Here is a 25,185-nt window from a genome sequence, read left to right as displayed (position 1 = left end):
GAAAAGGCAATATTCAAAGAAAAGGTCTTGAAAAAATAAAATCAACTGTACCATTTTACATGTTGAAGAGTATATTATTGTTATCTCAAAATAATATTTCCACATTACATGGTCTTGAAAAAATAAAATCAACTGTACCATTTTACATGTTGAAGAGTATATTATTGTTATCTCAAAATAATATTTCCACATTACATAAACAACATAGATTGGGAATTTCCAAATATCTGGGAGCTGTCAGAGATGTCATAAATTTGATTATTTGTCATTTATTATCATTCTCATCATCATAACTATTACCTCTGGTCTCATTTATGGTTGACAGAAGTGGGTTAGAATTAGTATGAGTGAGTGAGTGAGTCAGTCAGTCAGTCAGTCAGTTACACAAGGGGCTGTATATATTTTAGATAAACTATGGTTTCAGTTTTCACTAAAGGCATTGATTTTACCTCACATATAGGTATTTATTATTATAAATTTTTCCACTCCTATAAGCTATGATTTCTCTATAGAAAAAATGTTGGAAGCATACTCTATACAACAAAATGTCCTGAGCACAACATAATTATTTATTGAACTGTATGGATTATTGTGAGGACTGTATTCTCTTGGGTAATGAAATACAACAAAATGTCCTGAGCACAACATAATTATTTATTGAACTGTATGGATTATTGTGAGGACTGTATTCTCTTGGGTAATGAAAATTTTATTATGCACCAGTAGTGAGAATAGGAATAGGCTGGTACTTAAGTAATATAATAACTATGTAGATATAATTATGTAACCTACCTCCTTACAGTGACATGGGTTTCATCTTAAATTTATGGATATACAAGTTAACGATGAAACTGTACCTTGGCATATTAAGTAGGCCCTTATACGTTCTGGTATGTAAGTTCACAAGGGCGAGGAAATCTTACAATAATAATTGCAATTCAGCATTAGGTACATTCAGAGGACAAGAGAGCTAGGGACATTGGAATCCTGCAGGACTGTATAATTTATCATCCATTCAGTCCATGCTGCCATGCTCTGATTGCTCTGCAATTCTTAACTTTGCAGATTTCAGTCTAAATCCAGGGTCCTTACATTTCACTTTTAAACAACTTTGAAAACTGTAGAGCGCAAAGCACTGTGCAGAATCTGGGGTTTCCAATATAATTTACACTTCGTAATGTTATAGAAAAGAGTATGTAATTTTTAAATAATTACCCACAAAACTAAACCAAAGCTTATGTTATTTATTGTAAGCTTTTCTTGAAAGTATTATTTCTAGCACAATGACCAGACATCTACGTCTGAAGCCAAATTAGGTTAATTATTCACGGATCAACGTAATCTCCTCTACAATCAAAAATAGATACGCGCTTTACGGTGTAGGTAGGTATAACTGTATCATAATAATTATTTCCCTGACGATACGTATACCACATTGTGAGACAAGGTCGTGTAGGCTAAACACAGCGGTTAGGTTAATTATTCACGGATCAACGTAATCTCCTCTACAATCAAAAATAGATATGTGCTTTACGGTGTAGGTATGTAGGTATAACTGTGTCATAATATTATTTCCCTGACGATACGTATACCACATTGTGAGTAGGTTAATTATTCACGGATCAACGTAATCTCCTCTACAATCAAAAATAGATATGTGCTTTACGGTGTAGGTATGTAGGTATAACTGTATCATAATATTATTTCCCTGACGATACGTATACCACATTGTGAGACAAGGTCGTGTATAGGCTAAACATAAAACGTTTTCCACAGACATCCCTAAAGAAGGAAAAAAAGTCCTTATTCTGTGGGTAGATATATGTATCTATTGGAAGAAATAGTAGGTAGGTACCGATGTGATACTAGATGTAGGTGTAATGCACTTGCATGATGTAATATATAATATAATATAATCGTATATTTACGGGCGAACCCATTGTAAAACATCAAAATATTTACATACAGCAGAAAAAATACATAAACAATACAAGATTAAGAACAATAATATGATTAAGAACAATAATTAACGTCTACAATCTACATACACTTCTTAAAGGTTAAACCATATAAGAAGTAAGTCTAGCGATGAAGGCACGGCATTTTGTCAGACAATTCAAATTACCAGTTCGCCAGGATTTAAAAGTTTTCAGTTTACTTGATTTTTTTTTTAATAGATGAATGCCCATCAGGACTAGGTACGCATAGAAGAAAAACATACAGTTGTTCAACGAGTCGTAAAGAATTGAACTCGATGTTTACAGTAAATTCATTTGTTTCAAAATGTGAATAACTTTAACATAATTATTTATTGAACTGTATGGATTATTGTGAGGACTGTATTCTCTTGGGTAATGAAAATTATGCACCAGTAGTGAGAATAGGCTGGTACTTAAGTAATATAATAGCTATGTAGATATAATTATGTAACCTACCTCCTTACAGTGATATGGGTTTCATCTTAAATTTATGGATATACAAGTTAACGATGAAACTGTACCTTGGCATATTAAGTAGGCCCTTACCCTTATACGTTCTAGTATGTAAGTTCACAAGGGCGAGGAAATCTTATAATAATAATTAAGTAGGCCCTTATACGTTCTGGTATGTAAGTTCACAAGGGCGAGGAAATCTTACAATAATAATTGCAATTCAGCATTAGGTACATTCAGAGGACAAGAGAGCTAGGGACATTGGAATCCTGCAGGACTGTATAATTTATCATCCATTCAGTCCATGCTGCCATGCTCTGATTGCTCTGCAATTCTTAACTTTGCAGATTTCAGTCTAAATCCAGGGTCCTTACATTTCACTTTTAAACAACTTTGAAAACTGTAGAGCGCAAAGCACTGTGCAGAATCTGGGATTTCCAATATAATTTACACTTCGTATACATTTCACTTTTAAACAACTTTGAAAACTGTAGAGCGCAAAGCACTGTGCAGAATCTGGGGTTTCCAATATAATTTACACTTCGTAATGTTATAGAAAAGAGTATGTAATTTTTAAATAATTACCCACAAAACTAAACCAAAGCTTATGTTATTTATTGTAAGCTTTTCTTGAAAGTATTATTTCTAGCACAATGACTACATTTCACTTTTAAACAACTTTGAAAACTGTAGAGCGCAAAGCACTGTGCAGAATCTGGGGTTTCCAATATAATTTACACTTCGTAGTGTTACAAGGTCGTGTAGGCTAAACACAGCGGCATAAATTGAAGATTCACTATCTGGCGTTATTGTCACGGGCAAATACAGGGTGTAACATGAGATATTTGGAATTATTAATCTTTTACAGAGCGATTTTATTGTAACAATGAAAAGGATGCAATACTAACGCGTCGGTCGGTCGAGCAATATGAAAACCATTCTTATACGCAAGTGACAAGCTTGATGTAAAAAACACCAACTCGTTCATATTGAAAACAAAAGTGTGGAAATATTGATGTAAGATCAAACCACTTAAAAAGATAACAATTGAATTATTATACCGTCGAGCAATATGAAAACCATTCTTATACGCAAGTGACAAGCTTGATGTAAAAAACACCAACTCGTTCACATTGAAAACAAAAGTGTGAAAATATTGATGTAAGATCAAACCACTTAAAAAGATAACAATTGAATTATAGGAAAATAATTCACGGTTTGAGCGTCATGACGGTAAAGAACGTCTGTGGGGATCTCAAGATAACTCAAGTGTCTCAAACTCGTTCAGATTGAAAACAAAAGTGTGAAAATATTGATGTAAGATCAAACCACTTAAAAAGATAACAATTGAATTATAGGAAAATAATTTACGGTTTGAGCGTCATGACGGTAAAGAACGTCTGTGGGGATCTCAAGATAACTCAAGTGTCTCAAAATTCTCGGAAACCTAAACAATGAAAACCAAACAATAAGTTATGCTCGTGTTTACCCTGTGACATACTTCAGGGAAATTCAATTATTATTCTTATTATGCTTTTCCACCTTTCGATCAGAAACGCGCGGGAAGAAAGCAGGAAACCTCTCTTGAGAGCTTTGAAAATCGAAAGAAAGCAAAAGAAAGAGGCAGGAAGAGGAGGAGGCCTCATCTGATGGAAATCAATTTAATGTAAATGGAACAAAAATGTTCCTTTTCTTCCTTTTCTTCTTCTGAATTTTTTAAAAGTTCTGAACCTCTAATGGGTGCACAATAGGTGAGGGTAGAAAGTTAGAAACTAACGTCTACAATCTATACATACACTTCTTAAAGGGTAAACATATAAGAAGTTTTGTTAAATGAAAAACTGAACGGGACGCCGGGACACCCCCTGAAATTCGGGACTGTCCCGGCCAATTCGGGACGTTTGGCAAGCCTAATTATAGGTGTGGTAGGAAGTTAGAAACTATTAACGTCTACAATCTACATACACTTCTTAAAGGTTAAACCATATAATATAAGAAGTTAAGTCTAGCGATGAAGGCACGGCATTTTGTCAGACAATTCAAATTACCAGTTCGCCAGGATTTAAAAGTTTTCAGTTTTCTTGATATTTTTTTTTTTTTTTTTTAATAGATGAATGCCCATCAGGACTAGGTACGCATAGAAGAAAAACATACAGTTGTTCAACGAGTCGTAAAGAATTAAACTCGATGTTTACAGAAAATTCAATTGTTTCAAAATGTGAATAACTTTCCCCATCAGGACTAGGTACGCATAGAAGAAAAACATACAGTTGTTCAACGAGTCGTAAAGAATTAAACTCGATGTTTACAGAAAATTCATTTGTTTCAAAATGTGAATAACTTTCCCCCCACTTACCTATTGATCACGATTACGAGTCAGGCAGCAAGGATGAAACGTGAACTTTGTTGAAAAAGTTTAAAAAATAATGAAGGAAATTTACCTGCCGAAAGAATTGAAACAAATTATTTCCAGTAGGCTTGTTTTGTGAACGAACTTGCAGATATTCTGAAGGCTCATTAAGAGGAAACTAATTACTAAGCCGAAGAAGTTATCTTGATTTATTACGATATCCTATTCTGATAACAACCAACTTAAGGGCTAAGGAAGAAATGAAAACCATTTCCTCGTCTCTATCTCTATTGATGTGGAAACCGGAGATATTAGACAATATGGAATCATAATAGAAACAATATCTAGCAAACAGATGGTCGATAGATAATTTTGCTAACAAGATAGACAAAATAATGAGAGAGAGAGAGAGGGAGAGAGGGAGAGAGAGAGAAAGAAAGAAGTCTAATTGGACGGTAAAATCAGTGAATTATGTGCCACCTTACCTGAGAAATTTTAAAACGAAAAAATAAAATAGACGAAAAAAGCGATGTAAACGTAACTATAAAATCAGACAAATATTCGTAATTCAGTCCCTTACTACAATGAATCTGGAAAAAAAGCATTAAAAATATTCAAATATGGAAATGATTTTATTCCTTCATGTTAATGAAATTGATAAAATTCATTGACGTTTAATGAGGAGGAAAGAGGGAGGGGGAAGTCAAAATATCTTTTAATATCTACCTCCAATAGAACAGTAGAAATACCGTTCCTCGAGAAAGCGATCTTGTCTCATATATTTATGATCTATATTTACTTCATTCTTACTTTTTTCCAATTTTCTTGAAAGGAAATTGATAATGTTTTCTGGAATGAAGAATGACCGTCATGTCTGTTTGCTTTTGGCCAAAGAACGGACATTTTGAATTCCAACCGAGTAGGAAAATATTAAATTCACATTTCCAGTTCAGTTCGCAGACTTTTCATTTCATTTCAAGATGGAAAATGGAGGAAGAAAACGGAAATAAGGAGACAAAATGATTTTCAATCATTGGAAATCACATCGTTTTCCACAAAAGGAGACTTCCAATTTGACCTAAAATTCCTAAAAATGATGCTGAAGAAACAACTGGGTTCGGTTCATATTTAATTCGCCCAATGGGAAACAAATTAAAAGGATTTTCATTGAACTTTTCCAACGAAAATCTTTACTTGTGGTGGATATTCTTACGAGAAAGTTACTTCTAGGAAAACCAAGATATTGTGCCTAAATATTTTCTAAAACCATTTTGTTCTATTTTCAGAATATGTTTACAAGAAAATTTTTACATGGAGAAAGCTTTCATTTCGCCAAATGGGAAACAAATTAAAAGGATTTTCATTGAACTTTTCCAACGAAAATCTTTACTTGTGGTGGATATTCTTACGAGAAAGGTACTTCTAGGAAAACCAAGATTTTGTGCCTAAATATTTTCTAAAAACATTTTGTTCTATTTTCAGAATATGTTTACAAGAAAATTTTTACATCGAGAAAGCTTTCAGACTAGATCAGAAAGTCGGAACTCTAAAGAAATTTCGAAAGAGTTGAAGTACAGGTTAAATATTTGGACTACCCTGTTTCTGAGCAATTCATTATATTTCCCATTGTGTATTGCAACCTCTCCTACCTGTTCGACCTATAGATATAACTACACCTATAATATACTATTGAGACAAGCATTCTTCTCATCAGGATGAAAACACCTGGCTTGGACCCCACCACCATTGAATTGCTCATCACTACTTCCCATCGCGTCCCAATGGGGGAGGCTCATGTTATCACGCAGGGATCGAACAATTTAATATCCTCGACCTATAGATATAACTACACCTATAATATACTATTGAGACAAGCATTCTTCTCATCAGGATGAAAACACCTGGCTTGGACCCCACCAGCATCTGCGATAACCCATTGAATTGCTCATCACTACTTCCCATCGCGTCACAATGGGGGAGGCTCATGTTATCACGCAGGGATCGAACAATTTAATATCCTCGACCCTACCTTTCGTTGCCATCTTCACACTCCCATTCTTCCTTTGCTTTCCTAGTCATCTCTTCTCTTTGATACTGCCCCTAGTCTTGATAAAGGTCAGTAGAGGGGACAGGACCGTGGAACGCAATAATAAGTCGGGATGATAGTGGCAGCTATTAAGGTACGGACAGTCACACCTTAGCCCAAAACTGCACGGGATAGGTGGAAGAGATAAATTGTTCCACAGAGCTCGCTTTTGTGAGGTTATGGCTAACTCCAAGACATATGAGATTTGAGTTCACTCTACGAGCCTGGAGTGTAGGAAAACAGCTCTATTGAAGTCGTTTTTATAGTCGTTATGCGGTTATACACATTTTTACCTTCTGCTTCTGTTTCGAATATTATAATACGCAGGTACCTATATCCTTACATCTTAGGTATACCTATGTACCTTCCTACCTACTTAGTCATTTCTTCCATTTCCAATATTTTCGTATTCATGTTTTACCCTGAGAAATGATCTTTCATATTTATGAGGTACTCTATTTTATGCTGTCCCCATTTTTGCAAAAGCCGTTTATACCGACCGACAAACGTCCATTAAATCCTTTCCATGTATTTATTATTTTTTGCCGTAGAGCTTTCTTCCTTGTCCACCGGGTTTCTTACATTCTTATTTTAACCTTCCTACCTACTTAGTCATTTCTTCCATTTCCAATATTTTCGTATTCATGTTTTACCCTGAGAAATGATCTTTCATATTTATGAGCTACTCTATTTTATTCTGTCCCCATTTTTGCAAAAGCCGTTTATACCGACCGACAAACGTCCATTAAATCCTTTCCATGTATTTATTACTTTTGCCGTAGAGCTTTCTTCCTTGTCCACCGGGTTTCTTACTTATTTTGACACAGCGGCATAAATTGAAGATTCACTATCTGGCGTTATTGTCACGGGCAAATACAGGGTGTAACATGAGAGATTTGGAATTATTAATCTTATACAGAGCGATTTTATTGTAACAATGAAAAGGATGCAATACTAACGCTTTATTACTTTTGCCGTAGAGCTTTCTTCCTTGTCCACCGGGTTTCTTACATTCTTATTTTAAAATTCCGCCATTTTATTCAGCTGTAATGTATCCAGTATTCTTGTACTTCAAACTGATTCCTTTTTTGTTAACCAAGATGGGACAAGGTTTCCGTCCTTTGGCTGCCCCTGTAAATCTCTGCTGAACTTTTCACTATAATATTTTGTACACTTTTTGAATAGAGCTTTTTTTCCTTTTCTTTTCTGTATTCCTTCTTTATTTAGGTTCCAAGGTTTCCGTCCTTTGGCTGCCCCTGTAAATCTCTGCTGAACTTTTCACTATAATATTTTGTACACTTTTTGAATAGAGCTTTTTTCCTTTTCTTTTCTGTATTCCTTCTTTATTTAGGTTTTGTTTTAATAATCATGTTAGGTAGGAATACAATAACATGAGCCGATGTTATTTCTAAGGTACACCTATGTATATTGTACATCATACATTTTCAAAAACATGTGTGAAAACATTTTGAAAAATCAAGCTCATGAAATGAAATTACCAAGAAAAGAACCCAACTCAAAAATAATTCACTAATTAATTTCAACAGAATTGTCAGATTGATCTGTCTCAGACAGGTATACTGTTGCACTTCTTGATAATTTCAGTAAGGTTTTCTCTAATGTTTCTGGCACTTATCAGAAATGTTTCCAAACTTTTTTGTTGCCGTTCATGAGAAAACAGAAAACATCAACTTTGAACACAAGTTTCGTCTTGACGGAGGATTTACCTGGGATAAAACGAACGTATTAGCTACCTCCTGCACCCAGAGATTTCTACCTGTAAACTTCACAACACATCACCTTCACATACACAGCCAGCTTTTATCTTCCAAAGTTTTCACGTAGTATTTAAACTCGCATTTTATTTTGTTCAATTAAAATCTCAAAGACTTTCAAAATTTATAAGGAAAGGAAAATAAGGAACGTTACATCCTTTCAACTTTTCCCCGAATACACAGGGGTAGGTAGGTACTTCTATTGTAAATGTTCGTAAGAAAGTAACGTGTAAGTAACACGAAGCCTTTGTTTCTCACGTCTCATTAGTGAAGTCAATTTCCATGTGTCGTTTTCTATCGGTGACATTTCAGTCTCTTAACGACATGACAAGGCATCTCCCATCCTACACAACTTAGCAAGGGGGGTACACCCCCCCCCCCCCCCCGTTTGACAAAAATTAATCAAGCGTAAACTGCGCCGCGGGCAATTTTTTTCAAACAATAATGACCCTAAGCCGTTAGCCGGTTCGAAATCAGTAATTCCTCAATCTTTTTCTTTCTGACCTTGGTTTTCGAATCCCCAATTTGCACCAGAAATAAATTGCGCCACAGGCGAATTTTTTTCAAAATTAGGGTTCATTAATCTCTTTTTCTCTGATCTATGAGCTTGAGCTCCCACAAGATGTAGGTAGACGCCACAGGCGAATTTTTTTCAAAATTAGGGTTCATTAATCTCTTTTTCTCTGATCTATGAGCTTGAGCTCCCACAAGATGTAGGTAGGTAATACACATTCATTACAAATTAATTGCGCCGCAGGCAATTTATTTAATATGCTTGGGTGAGTATACGCTTTCAGAAACGCAGTCCAATTAAATCTAAAATCTTCAGTGCCGCAGGCGAAAATTTTCAAAAATCATGTCCCTGAAATGTGTTTTTTTACTTTTTTTCATTTTTGGCAATACACATTCATTACAAATTAATTGCGCCGCAGGCAATTTATTTAATATGCTTGGGTGAGTATACGCTTTCAGAAACGCAGTCCAATCAAACATAAAATCTTCAGTGCCGCAGGCGAAAATTTTCAAAAATCATGTCCCTGAAATGTGTTTTTTACTTTTTTCATTTTTGGTGTATACAATAGAGAAGGTTAAGTGAAATCAGACAACTTGAAATTTGGTTAAAGCTTTTAAAACTAATAGAAGAACTGAAAAATTAAAAGGATTTTCAAAATGGAAGGCGAGGTTTTCATAGTTGGGATTAACCTAATTCGTGGATTTAGGATTCTATTTCCAGCATTTTCTCTACAATTTAAAGAGTAAAGTACTTATTAAAAAGAAAAGCAAAGTACCTCGAGTCATTCAAATCAAGCAATATCGGATGTGATAATCAAAATGCGAAAATTTCAGAACCCTTAGTACCTCGAGGATATATAGGTAAAATGCTTTCTTTGCTTTTTATAAATAGGACATAGAGGCCAATTAGCGCAACAGGTATTTCGGTACCTACGTGGTACTGATTCTGATGAGATACCAAGTACCTCGAGTCATTCAAATCAAGCAATATCGGATGTGATAATCAAAATGCGAAAATTTCAGAACCCTTAGTACCTCGAGGATATACTTAAATAGGTAAAATGCTTTCTTTGCTTTTTATAAATAGGACATAGAGGCCAATTAGCGCAACAGGTAGGTATTTCGGTACCTACATACGTATACTGATTCTGATGAGATACTGACCAAAGGCAAAAGCCCAAATCCAATAGAACAGTAGAAATACCGTTCCTCGAGAAAGCGATCTTGTCTCATATATTTATGATCTATATTTACTTCATTCTTACTTTTTCCCAATTTTCTTGAAAGGAAATTGATAATGTTTTCTGGAATAAAGAATGACCGTCATGTCTGTTTGCTTTTGGCCAAAGAACGGACATTTTGAATTCCAACCGAGTAGGAAAATATTAAATTCACATTTCCAGTTCAGTTCGCAGACTTTTCATTTCATTTCAAGATGGAAAATGGAGGAAGAAAACGGAAATAAGGAGACAAAATGATTTTCAATCATTGGAAATCACATCGTTTTCCACAAAAGGAGACTTCCAATTTGACCTAAAAATGATGCTGAAGAAACAGCTGGGTTCGGATCATATTTAATTCGCCACAATGACCAGACATCTACGTCTGAAGCCAAATTAGGTTAATTATTCACGGATCAACGTAATCTCCTCTACAATCAAAAATAGATATGTTTACGGAACAGTTGGAATCAGAGAGAAAGAAATAACAAGGAAAGGGTTAATACAAAGACATTTTGATTTCAAAAAGGGCTAATTTAGGGACAGGACAGGTAAAGCTGGAACTGACTTTGGAAAGCGGGGCAGGGGGTGCTAGGATGGAAGCTGGGCTTAAATAAACTCATTACAATTTTTTCAAGAGAGAAAACTGATGGAATTTTATTGGCCATAAAAAGTAATGAAGGAATAAAAATGATAACGTAAGACAGAAGGAAGGGAAAAGGGGATGGGGAGGAGGGAATAGGAGCAAATCTCCGGAACATTGTCGTTGTGAATGGCAAAGGGAAACATTTAACCTTCCTCATCATAGTGAAAATATAATCCTGATAGGATTCTTATTAGATAGAAAGAGAGAGAGAGAGAGATGACCAACTTAAGGGCTAAGGAAGAAATGAAAACCATTTCCTCGTCTCTATTGATGTGGAAACCGGAGATATTAGACAATATGGAATCATAATAGAAGCAAAATCTAGAATCATAACAGAAACAATATCTAGCAAACAGATGGTCGATAGATAACTTTGCTAACAAGATAGACAAAATAATGAGAAAGAAAGAAAGAAGTCTAATTGGACGGTAAAATCAGTGAATTATGTGCCACCTTACCTGTGAAATTTTAAAACGAAAAAATAAAATAGACGAAAAAAGCGATGTAAACGTAGGTAACTATAAAATCAGACAAATATTCGTAATTCAGTCCCTTACTACAATGAATCTGGAAAAAAAGCAGACTTGAAAATATTCAAATATGGAAATGATTTTATTTCTTCATGTTAATGAAATTGATAAAATTCATTGACGTTTAATGAGGAGGAAAGAGGAAGGGGGAAGTCAAAATATCTTTTAATATCTACGTACATAACTAATTTCTAGGCTTGATTGCTCGAACGTCAACTAATGCTATTGAATCCTAATATTCCTAATTAGTTACGTTAGGTTCGATTTCTATTTTCAGTCTTCCTCTCAAAATGAATGAACAAGCCATGTAAAGGGAACATTGTCAGATTGAAAATATTGAAGAAAGCTATTTTGATCGATCTTGAGTATGTACATAATATGTCACAGTTTTCTGATCTATTCTTTGATATCGTCAATCTCTTTTCTCCCTTAATTTTTTCAATGCCTTTGAAAAGGAAATTCTATTGGACTTTGAAAATATTCAGGCAGGAGAAACAAACAATGTGACTGTCGTACTTAACTCTGTCATAATACCCTACTTTCCATATGACGTCTCATAATAAATTGGAGAATTAATCCAATTTGCGAATAGCTGTGCCGTTCGCTATGCAAAACATATGAAATCCGAGTCATAATCATAATACCTTGGAAATCGTGAAAAGTACAATGAGTAGCTATACTTACATATCGTTATACACCTTATTTAGACTGTCATGCGGTAGGACAGGTAGGTACGTACGTAGCAAAACATATACAAGAATGTGTTGCAAATTAAAGTTCGCTATGCAAAACATATGAAATCCGAGTCATAATCATAATACCTTGGAAATCGTGAAAAGTACAATGAGTAGCTATACTTACATATATCGTTATACACCTTATTTAGACTGTCATGCGGTAGGACAGGTAGGACGTACTAGCAAAACGTATACAAGAATGTGTTGCAAATTAAAACAGATAGTCTAATTTGAAAAGCAAAGAACAAACTCTTGTTTCTTGCTCGAATATTAGTCTCCTTCTGCAGACGAAATTTAGAACTTTTCCTGAAAGATACAAAACAAGAGGAAATAGTTCATTGTACCCAGGACCCGGGGGCAGGATATTATACAATTTGAAAAGCAAAGAACAAACTCTTGTTTCTTGCTCGAATATTAGTCTCCTTCTGCAGACGAAATTTAGAACTTTTCCTGAAAGATGCAAAACAAGAGGAAATAGTTCATTGTACCCAGGACCCGGGGGCAGGATATTATATTGTCGGCAAATGTCGCAGCTTAGGGGCGCCACCGAATAGAAAGCTGTGTCGCTTTCGCTAACCTTTAGTCACATCAAGGCGGCAGACCCACAGCGTGAGACTGTCCTTTAATATCCTACCCAATGTTACTCCTCCTAGTCAAGTTACTCCTTGCCCTAGTCAATATTGCCCCTTCCAGACAAATTCCCTTCGTAGAATACTCTAAAAATGAAAGTATAGCTACAGCTCTTCTTATGAACGGAAAGATAGTTATGTTTCGAAAAATAAATTTTCCACTCTCGTGAACTGAAACTGATATTTTATAGAAGCAGTCTGTCTACTCGTGTTTTAATAATCATGTTAGGTAGGGGTACAATAACATGAGCCGATGTTATTTCTAAGGTACACCTATGTATATTGTACATCAAACAAAAACATGTGTGAAAACATTTTGGAAAATCAAGCTCATGAAATTACCAAGAAAAGAACCCAACTCAAAAATAATTCACTAATTAATTTCAACAGAATTGTCAGATTGATCTGTCTCAGACAGGTATACTGTTGCACTTCTTGATAATTTCAGTAAGGTTTTCTCTAATGTTTCTGGCACTTATCAGAAATGTTTCCAAACTTTTTTGTTGCCGTTCATGAGAAAACAGAAAACATCAACTTTGAACACAAGTTTCGTCTTGACGGAGGATTTACCTGGGATAAAACGAACGTATTAGCTACCTCCTGCACCCAGAGATTTCTACCTGTAAACTTCACAACACATCACCTTCACATACACAGCCAGCTTTTATCTTCCAAAGTTTTCACGTAGTATTTAAACTCGCATTTTATTTTGTTCAATTAAAATCTCAAAGACTTTCAAATTTTATAAGGAAAGGAAAACGAGGAACGTTACATCCTTTCAACTTTTCCCCGAATACACAGGGGTCCTCATAGTCAAGAAAGTTATCATGATGGTCAACAACTGGAACGAAAAAGAACTCAAAGAAAAGAAGACCAAACTGAAAAAAAAAAGGAACAAGAAAGGTCTTGGTCCAAGAAAGAACTTTTCCATCTTCAAAGGCCACCTTCACTTGAAAATGGTCCTCATAGTCAAGAAAGTTATCATGATGGTCAACAACTGGAACGAAAAAGAACTCAAAGAAAAGAAGACCAAACTGAAAAAAAAAGAACAAGAAAGGTCTTGGTCCAAGAAAGAACTTTTCCATCTTCAAAGGCCACCTTCACTTGAAAACATCTTTCTGGCACTTATCAGAAATGTTTCCAAACTTTTTTGTTGCCGTTCATGAGAAAACAGAAAACATCAACTTTGAACACAAGTTTTGTCTTGACGGAGGATTTACCTGGGATAAAACGAACGTATTAGCTACCTCCTGCACCCAGAGATTTCTACCTGTAAACTTCATTGGTTGAGATGGTTGCTGCCCTTGGCGGTATTTTGACCGCTTTTGGACAGATTTCGACCGTTTTTTGGCGGTTTTCAACTATAGCGACATAACGGTTAGAGATATTGTAAAAGAACACTCAAATACAAATGAGCATCATTCAATAGGATAAGGAAAGTCGTGTGATGTTCACACCAGATTTTTTTACCTCAAATATAATATACCTACATAGTAAGCCTGTGTGTAAAGTAGGTATAATATGTACCACACGGCCAGATTCCAGCATGATATTTGCCATTACTGGCGTATTCATCACATGTATGACGGGTGTTGGGTTACATTTGCATAACAATGTATACAGAATGGCTCGGCTTCATGGCTTCCCTATAGTCTACACATGTATGACGGGTGTTGGGTTACATTTGCATAACAATGTATACAGAATGGCTCGGCTTCATGGCTTCCCTATAGTCTACTAGGTGGAACTAACCTTACAACCTAAATGAAAATTTAGGAAATGCTGTAGGCATTTCTTGCATGCACATTCAACTAATAGGGTCATTCCTGCAAGGGATAGAGTTGTTTCAATTTGTTACACCGCTTTCTAACTTTATATTGATATCTGAAAATCTGGGAACCGACTTGAGACCAGAAAAAATTCAATTAATCTCCATTCAAAATGATACATGGTTCATCAGGATAACCACTTTCTTTCAAAAAGCAACTGTCAATATGGTCCTCATAGTCAAGAAAGTTATCATGATGGTCAACAAATGGAACGAAAAAGAACTCAAAGAAAAGAAGACCAAACTGAAAAAAAAAGAACAAGAAAGGTCTTGGTCCAAGAAAGAACTTTTCCATCTTCAAAGGCCACCTTCACTTGAAAACTTTTTCATGGACAAACTTTTCATTTGTATTTCAGAGCAGAGTACTGAAAAGTCCCTTTTATTTATTTGCATAAGGGACGGATATACATGAAGAGGCAGAGACAGCATGGTATACTAAGGGAAGGAAAAAAAATCTGCATTTTTCATTGCTGTTACATAGAGCCATGTAAATACATAGCAGTACGTAGTCGATAATACTAGTCGCCTAGGCTGGTACCTATACGAGCAAAGTATACCTATTGTTGAAGAAGAACGGGAAATATTATGTCTAGGAGGAAAAGAGATGTGGAAAATTTTAATTACATTTATGTGACTCTAGTATCTACGATAATGTAGAGTTGGGAAAAGCGGTTGCAGGCTGGTACCTATACGAGCAAAGTATACCTATTGTTGAAGAAGAACGGGAAATATTATGTCTAGGAGGAAAAGAGATGTGGAAAATTACATTTATGTGAATCGCAAAGTATACCTATTGTTGAAGAAGAACGGGAAATATTATGTCTAGGAGGAAAAGAGATGTGGAAAATTTTAATTACATTTATGTGAATCTACATATAAGTATCTACGATAATGTAGAGTTGGGAAAAGCGGTTGAGAAATTCAGCATCAATGAATATGGTGAACCTGAAAAAAACTAAGAGACACTCTAGGAATTCCAGGATTCAGAAAGATGACGGAAGATTGGGCGGAATAGAGGTACCAATGACGTTAATGCCTGCGAAAAGGTTACATACGTATCATAAATCATAAATAATTCAGCATCAATGAATATGGTGAACCTGAAAAAAACTAAGAGACACTCTAGGAATTCCAGGATTCAGAAAGATGACGGAAGATTGGAAAAACTAAGAGACACTCTAGGAATTCCAGGATTCAGAAAGATGACGGAAGATTAGGCGGAATAGAGGTACCAATGACGTTAATGCCTACGAAAATATTACATACGTATCATAAACACGTAGATATTAGCTACTTAATAGTTCTCCGAAGATGGAGCAGCTCATCCATTTATCACAGTGTAGCACATGTACACACAGTTCTGATTTTCAGATTCAGTTTACGTTTTATACTTTTGCAGAGTGTTCGGAAGGTGACATGTAAAATCCTCGTTCTTCCTTACTTACACTGAGCTTTCACAAGACGTCATGTTCCATTGGCCACAGTTCTGATTTTCAGATTCAGTTTACGTTTTATACTTTTGCAGAGTGTTCGGAAGGTGACATGTAAAATCCTCGTTCTTCCTTACACTGAGCTTTCACAAGACGTCATGTTCCATTGGGACAAATGTTTTCCCTAAATTTATTTCTCAAGCCCAGCGTTCCTGTTTTGTTTTCCTAGTTTGGGAGAGTTTCCTAAAATATTGAGAAAGTACAAGAGAAAAGCGCTAAAAGCAAAGCAAAGGAAAAAAAAAAAAAACGCTAAAAGCTCCTCAGAGCGTTGCCATATTGCCAAGGAGGAAATTTTGCCAAAAACTTTTCGCTCAATCATATTTGTTTTCTGTTTGGAGAAATATGAGTTTATCTTCCTTATTCCCATGTCTGCTCCGGATATCTTGAATGATAAAGTAGCTAAAAGCTATTTACAAAATGTACCTTTGTTTGTGCTATATAAATATAACTCCGACAGGGCTGTGAAAAAACAGGAACCAAGGGAATCTCCAGATTTTTCTTTTAAACTCCCTTCTTGAAATGTTTACTAAGAGACTCCAGTGAATAAACTTTTAGACACTCAAGAGTTTAGTCAGAAATTGCAGTCAATTTAGGAAGAGGTTAATGCTAATTTAATACTTTATAACTTGGCACCTATCAAATAGTTAGGTATTATAACTATAGGTACCAAGCTACCACAAAAAAGGTTCCTGAATAATATTAGGTGTCTAGCGAGCTCTAACATCAATAGGTCTAAAGCCACAAATACCTATTCTAGTGAAGCGTTTATCCAACAAAAAATTTACTATACAATTATTTTCCATTTATGTACTTTTCTTCCGTGCGATGCATTTGAAGAAAGCTATTTTGATCGATCTTGAGTATGTACATAATATGTCACAGTTTTCTGATCTATTCTTTGATATCGTCAATCTCTTTTCCCCCTTAATTTTTTCAATGCCTTTGAAAAGGAAATTCTATTGGACTAAGACCTCTCTGATATTATTACGTACTCAGGAAGCACTAGAACACACAAACATGATCTCGGCCCTAAGGTTAAAACAATGGAAGCCCTAAAAAAAAAAAACGAAAGAAGAGTTTGAAAGAAAACTTGCTATCCAACATCCAGTACTCTGGGAATACATGGTGAAAGGTCTCAAAACAAAAGAACATAAAAAGAATATCCACAAAGAAAGGGGGAAAGCATAGAAGATGGAAGATGTTCCATCCTATGGCAAAGAACACTGTGGTGTTCAAACAAAAGCGAAGATTTCTTCAACCAACAGCACGAACAAGATGAAAATGTAAATAAGGATTTTTTCATACTTCCACGGTGTTTTTTCTCCAAAAGCAGCAAAACGTTTACTTTATCCTATGGCAAAGAACACTGTGGTGTTCAAACAAAAGCGAAGATTTCTTCAACCAACAGCACGAACAAGATGAAAATGTAAATAAGGGTTTTTTCATACTTCCACGGTGTTTTTTCTCCAAAAGCAGCAAAACGTTTACTTGGTGCAAATCCCAGAGTAGAAAATTGTATTTTACCAGCTTGTGAACTCAAATATAAAGAATAAATAAAGGATAAACCTATTAGATATATCTCTACAAAATATGCTACAAAAACCTGAACCGTGTAGCGCGAGAAGATAAACAAATAATATTTTTAAAATATAATTTATATCAGTCATGAAAAAGCGGGGGCCAATGTATATCATGATATAAATAGGAAAGCAGAATATCGCACACTAGTGCATAATAATGCATTGATGAGATAAATCTTTGAAAGGATTATCTCAGTTATTTTATTCAGACGTGTTTGCTTTGAACATAATGATGTATAGAGCAGTATTCAGACACCACTAGGTAAAACTTTCGAGAAGAAAAGAAGTTTGAAAATCTAAAAGAAAGAATGATTAGAAGGAGAAAGATATCAGTGACTTTTTAAATGAATCTTCTTAAATTAAATACGTACCCAAGGAAACAAGTAATCCTATTGTACGAAAGTATTCATTACATTTTACTTAGAACATGGAAGGATAGATTCATTAAAAGGAATTAAGAGCAAAGCTAGGACGTATACCTACAGATAATTCTGTCAGCTCTCTTGAAATCGTTCCATGGATTATAATCTCGTGCACTGTATATTGAGAGACTAGATTGTGTTTGTGTCCCCCAAGACGGAGACGAAGAAGAAAACTAGCTGTTATAGTATTTGCAGAACTGAAGATTTTAATCATGAAGTTGTACTTAACTCTGTCATAATACCCTACTTTCCATATGACGTCTCATATACATTGGAGAATTAATCCAATTTGCGAATAGCTGTGCCGTTCGGTTCGCTATGCAAAACATATGAAATCCGAGTCATAATCATAATACCTTGGAAATCGTGAAAAGTACAATGAGTAGCTATACTTACATATCGTTATATTGTGACTGTCGTACTTAACTCTGTCATAATACCCTACTTTCCATATGACGTCTCATATACATTGGAGAATTAATCCAATTTGCGAATAACTGTGCCGTTCGCTATGCAAAACATATGAAATCCGAGTCATAATACCTTGGAAATCGTGAAAAGTATAATGAGAAGCTATACTTACATATCGTTATACACCTTATTTAGACTGTCATGCGGTAGGACAGGTAGGTACGTACGCATGAAGTTGAAGTTTAGAGAACCGACTAGGAATACAAACTAGAACTACGTGGAACCAACAAGGTATATAGGTACATATTATAAGAATGAAGTAGTACTATGCTTATCCATCAACACCTGTACTGGCGTGTGATCTAGGTAAGGGAAGATTTTTCCAATGTTCATTTAAAAAGAGAACTGACAGTCAAAGAAGTATTCATGCAGAGATAATGATCAAACCATAAAACATAAGTTGAAGTTTAGAGAACCGACTAGGAATACAAACTAGAACTACGTGGAACCAACAAGGTATATAGGTACATATTATAAGAATAAAGTAGCACTATGCTTATCCATCAACACCTGTACTGGCGTGTGATCTAATTAAGGGAAGATTTTTCCAATGTTCATTTAAAAAGAGAACTGACAGTCAAAGAAGTGTTCATGCAGAGATAATGATCAAACCATAAAACGGGAAGATTTTTCCAATGTTCATTTAAAAAGAGAACTGACAGTCAAAGAAGTATTCATGCAGAGATAATGATCAAACCATAAAACATACATGAGATCAAAAAGATGATATAGGAGTGATGACAACAGTAGATGGGTTATTCCTGAAATAAATCTGAAACTACAATGCGTGCATGGTTTTACTATAAATAATTTATTGATGACATTATTTTAATGATACGTAACATATTTACTATGTTCTCAAATATAGCATCAGCATAATGAACACACTGATTTGTACCACCTGTCATTTTAGTAGGTGCCTATAACTAGAGAATCACATAGGAGTAGCTCTTTGTAAGTAGGCAATACGTAACTTTCTCGGGATCGTCAGAAAAGATATAATCAGGTCGCAGAGACTTAAATAGCCGATGACCCTTTTTATCAGTGATCCAACTTCATCTGGATTTATGGTAATCTATATGTATGTAATTCATAATTTCTTGCTTAAATTTAATGGTACTCGATAGTATAGGTAGAAATTTCAATTTCGTTTGACGTTTGGTAATGAATGACCAAATTTGTACTTTAAAAAGTTACCGTACGTTAGCAAACTAGTCATCCAAGTAAGTATGCTAAAAGGTATTTCAGACTAGGCATTTGAGATTGCATTTCGTTTGACGTTTGGTAATGAATGACCAAATTTGTACTTTAAAAAGTTACCGTACATTAGCAAACTAGTCATCCAAGTAAGTATGGCTAAAAGGTATTTCAGACTAGGCATTTTCAAAAATGATCTGCATACATAACAAATATGATGATGAGAAGGATAGTTGGATATCCCTTACCACAGCTACCTAGATGCTAAATGGTTATTTGGAAATTCCACGTAACTCTACGGAGGAAATACGTACCCACCGGAATTCACGAAATTTTAAACAAAAACAATAGAATATTTACGTATTTTTTAACAACAGACAGAGCACCGTCAAACACTAAAAATAAATCGTATCACCAAAAAATAAATGTTATCTCACACTAAACTGCCACGGATTATAATAACTCCCCAGTCATATGACACTGCATGACTATTTTTAATTTTTATTTAATTTTTTTGTTCTGTCCCACCGCAATGCTCGCACGTTGTGTGGAAGCTTAAGGCAGAATGTCTATCTATTCCTAATTCCTATTCCTATATTCTTCTCTGTTGTTACGCGGGGGGCGTCAGAAGCGCAACAATTTTCCATCATCAGTTAGCGTCTGCGCTTCGCACCCTTAGGTCCTTCTATGTGTCTTTCTATTGTTGGGTTTGATTGTTTGTTTGTTTACTTTTCTATCAACGTGGTGCTTCAGTGAGCACTGACACTTTACACACATTTATTTCTAGGTCAATTTAGGCCTTCACTTTTCACCCGCATTGTGGGTTCATGTCATGCAAACTCCCCACAATATTTAATTCATGTGTGACATAACGTACTTCCTTGAGTGCTTTTCTCTATTGGGAAGTTTGTTGAAGTTACAAGAAGGTAAATAATTCATGTTTACACTTACCTGTCATAACTTTACTCCTAAGATATGCAAGTAGTTTTAAGTGCCGAACACATTGTGTTGGAGTTGAGGAATGAGGAAATGCTCGAGTTTATTACAATTTCTCACTTATTGGAGTTTGGTCTTCTATTCAGCAAGGTTGTCGAATTAAAAGGCACAATACATCTTAAATGGAGTTAGGGAAAAACACACTCACCTTCTGCTTCTAGATTTTTGAGAATCACAATTAATATCTTTAGACAGACAATGCCACAATTACCACTTACCTGAAACACACAAGAAAACAAATCGATTAGTAACAAATATTATCTAGAATTGCTAATCTACATACAATCGGGTACATGGGTAATAAATAATAGTAGATATATGTATACCTATTTTTTAAACATTGGTCAACTGTATAGACAATTAATATCTTTAGACAGACAATGCCACAATTACCACTTACCTGAAACACACAAGAAAACAAATCGATTAGTAACAAATATTATCCAGAATTGCTAATCTACATACAATCGGGTACATGGGTAATAAATAATAGTATATGTATACCTATTTTTTAAACATTGGTCAACTACATCTTAAATGGAGTTAGGGAAAAACACACTCACCTTCTGCTTCTAGATTTTTGAGAATCACAATTAATATCTTTAGACAGACAATACCACAATTACCACTTACCTGAAACACACAAGAGAACAATTCGATTAGTAACAAATATTATCCAGAATTGCTAATATATTTCAAAGAATAAAGAAATAAACAATATTGTTATTAAACTATTGAATTCTGACTACCAAAAAACCATCAGTTTTTCTAAGAAAACAAGAAGATAATAACGCATTGTGACGTTCGTTTTCTGTGTTGTTTTTCCCTTCTTTTTTCGGTATGATAAATTAATGTTTTTCTCTGTCACTATTTCGTTCTCATTCCTGACTCCATTGTAATGTTTTAAGATGTTTTGTCCTAATGTAGCGTAAAAGATAGAGAGGGGGCATGGTGCTCTATTGTTCACCGTCAAAACAAGCTTAGAGATGCATTAATTTGCTCCAGAACGTTGTATACCACTGTAGGTGGGAATGTTTTCTCACTTGGGGAACCGTTCCGTGTTGACGAGATGACAGGTTTCAGTTATTTCAACAAGTGGAAAATTAAGCTTGGTGAAAATTGATCGAGAAGCAATTTTTTTCCATGTAATTATGATAGTCAAAGAAGAATATTTGATAGTACCCAAAACAAGCTTAGAGATGCATTAATTTGCTCCAGAACGTTGTATACCACTGTAGGTGGGAATGTTTTCTCACTTGGGGAACCGTTCCCTGTTGACGCGATGACAGGTTTCAGTTATTTCAACAAGTGGAAAATTAAGCTTGGTGAGGATTGATCGAGAAGCAATTTTTTTCCATGTAATTATGATAGTCAAAGAAGAATATTTGATAGTATAAAATGTTGCACATGGGGAACTTCCTGGAATCTTTTAAGGCAATTAAAATTTATCATAAACATCATGTTATAATTTGGTCAAGAGCTCCAAGAGGAAAGTCAGCACCAGAAACCTCCTTTGACTTGCATTTACATCTACTAATAGCTAATAGTGTCTTTTAGATGTCAAAATAAAGCCCTGGGTGTAAACCTATCCTCGTCTGGGTTGAGAACGAACTTCCTGGAATCTTTTAAGGCAATTAAAATTTATCATAAACATCATGTTATAATTTGGTCAAGAGCTCCAAGAGGAAAGTCAGCAGCAGAAACCTCCTTTGACTTGCATTTACATCTACTAATAGTGTCTTTTTGATGTCAAAATAAAGCCCTGGGTGTAAACCTATCCTTGTGGGTTGAGAATACGGGCAAACAGGACCCCTTAGAGTCCTCAGACAATTACAATGACGAACAAAGACAATTTCATTGTGAGGTTTCATCTTTCTGTTTCACCAGGTATGGTCATGATTTACGGGTTTCATATAAGAAAAGCCCCCTGCCAGGAGCTTCGTAATTTTCACCACACCGAGGGAGACGTTTCTTTTTCACTCTTTCTTTTTCAGGACCCCAGCCCGGGACATGCTAGTGTGGAGTTGTAAACAAAAAATTCATTTTTTTTTCCAAAATTGCATATTTTAAAATAAGTAGTAATGAAAAATTTAATGGTTTTCCAGTTATGACTGTTTGCAAAGTATTCTTTCTCTTTTTTATTCTGTGTTGTACTTTTAAATGTGGGCTATTTGATTTCTTTCTTGTTCAATTTTCTCATCTTTTCTTTTCTTCAAATGTATAGTATACATAGTTACTTCTTCTACCTACCCTTGCCTTCATATCTGTCACTGTATGTATCTTGAACTTTACTTACTTTTAGTTTTAATCGTTTAATGCTATATACATTTTCCATTTTTTACTTATGCTAGTGCGTATACATAGTTACTTCTTCTACCTACCCTTGCCTTCATCTCTGTCACTGTATGTATCTTGAACTTTACTTACTTTTATAGTTTTAATCTTTTAATACCTATTGCATTTTCCATTTTTACTTATGCTAGTGCAATAGACAATCGTCATTTGTACTCAATATTCTCAGTTGCTGGGTATTCATTTTCTATAATATTATGATAGAACAACTTTTTCCTATAAAAACCCATCAACTAAATTTTGATGTTGTATACCTATTTTATGATCTATCTCTGGGTTGTATTGGTGAAAGAACTATATTTCAACGATCAGTCTTTCCATGTCCAAGGTATCAAAAGTTGTCATTGAACTAATGGTCATCAATACCTCTGTTATTTTTTCGGAGTTTTGACTTTAGATTTGGATTTTTCCCAACTTTTTACATAGGAATCGACCATTTAGGTATTTAAAATTTTTACTCGTTTGCAACTGCTCCATTATTCCCACTTTGGTAAAGAGAATGTCTCATGTGCAAAAAGTAGGTAAAGTAAGTACAGGTCATAGGTATAACAGGTAGGGCAACTTTTCTTTTCCATTCCATCCCATCCATTATACCAACCTTGTTACAAACAACGACTAAGTTCGTTGTTTGCAAATAACTTCATCAATTGAAGGAAGGGCCCAATGAGTCCCAAAGGAAGAGGTTCGGGATGGGGGGGTACTCACCGAATAGATCGCCGGTCATGATGAGCGGCCCCGGGCTGAGGCGGTTTGAATATGGTCGTACAAGGCGGGCAGCACGACTTGATGTTTCTTCGCCGTTTCCGGAAACACCACTCTTGCCCCATGCTCCTCGGGATCGTTAGGATGTCAATGTCATCAGGAGTGTATTTGGGACGGCAAAGAATAGCTCAGCATTCCCAATGATTAGGAACTTTCAATTTGATTTAAAAGCTATTCGAGATGGTAATATTTATAGCATGTTCAATCATTCAAATCCTGGTGAGATTCAGGAGCTACCTACCTCATAACTTCACCTTGAGTGCTTTTCTCTATTGGGAAGTTTGTTGAAGTTACAAGAAGGTAAATAATTCATGTTTACACTTACCTGTCATAACTTTACTCGTAAGATATGTAAGTAGTTTTAAGTGCCGAACACATTGTGTTGAAGTTGAGGAATGAGGAAATGCTCGAGTTTATTACAATTTCTCACTTATTGGAGTTTGGTCTTCTATTCAGCAAGGTTGTCGAATTAAAAGGCACAATACATCTTAAATGGAGTTAGGGAAAAACACACTCACCTTCTGCTTCTAGATTTTTGAGAATCACAATTAATAAACTTCATAAGAAATAGAAATATGCGAGCAAATATGGATTATGAATATAATAAAAATTGCCCAAATTGGTCGACCACTGCCAATCTTCTTCACTGGTTCTCAAGCACGGTTCCGAAACTGCAGAAACAATAACCCTCATCAGATCTATATGATGGGCTGAAGAATTTTGGGCTTGTGCTTGAGCTATTCGAGATGGTAATATTTATAGCATGTTCAATCATTCAAATCCTGGTGAGATTTAGGAGCTACCTACCTCATAACTTCATAAGTAATAGAAATATGCGAGCAAATATGGATTATGAATATAATAAAAATTGCCCAAATTGGTCGACCACTACCAATCTTCTTCACTGGTTCTCAAGCACGGTTTCGAAACTGCAGGAACAATAACCCTCATCAGATCTATATGATGGGCTGAAGAATTTTGGGCTTCTGGTGCTTCCCTTGCCATTTGGATCAATATAATTTTGAAGATATACATAATATGTATACCACTCTATGCCCACGTTGAGAAATATTGATTTTACCACGACTGCTACCACCCTGTACACAAAGATACCTACATGAATATCGGATGTGTTTTTAACTTCGAAACAAAAAAGTTCACTATCACAG

At 35.2% G+C, this 25,185-nt stretch overlaps 1 long non-coding RNA gene across 1 annotated transcript; it reads right to left on the bottom strand.

The window, feature by feature from the left end:
- Positions 1-123: 123 nt before the first annotated feature.
- Positions 124-24,524, bottom strand: LOC113469109. The gene is made up of 3 exons (XR_003392634.1): positions 24,271-24,524; positions 20,221-20,786; positions 124-234 (listed from the first exon to the last, which is right to left on the bottom strand). It is a non-coding gene; the product is annotated as an uncharacterized LOC113469109 (long non-coding RNA).
- Between the last annotated feature and the right edge of the window lie 661 nt (positions 24,525-25,185).

Source organism: Diaphorina citri, unplaced genomic scaffold (genome assembly GCF_000475195.1).
Source record: "Diaphorina citri unplaced genomic scaffold, Diaci psyllid genome assembly version 1.1 scaffold958, whole genome shotgun sequence".
NCBI classification, from domain to species: domain Eukaryota; kingdom Metazoa; phylum Arthropoda; class Insecta; order Hemiptera; family Psyllidae; genus Diaphorina; species Diaphorina citri.
This window is presented reverse-complemented; position numbering and strand designations above follow the sequence as displayed.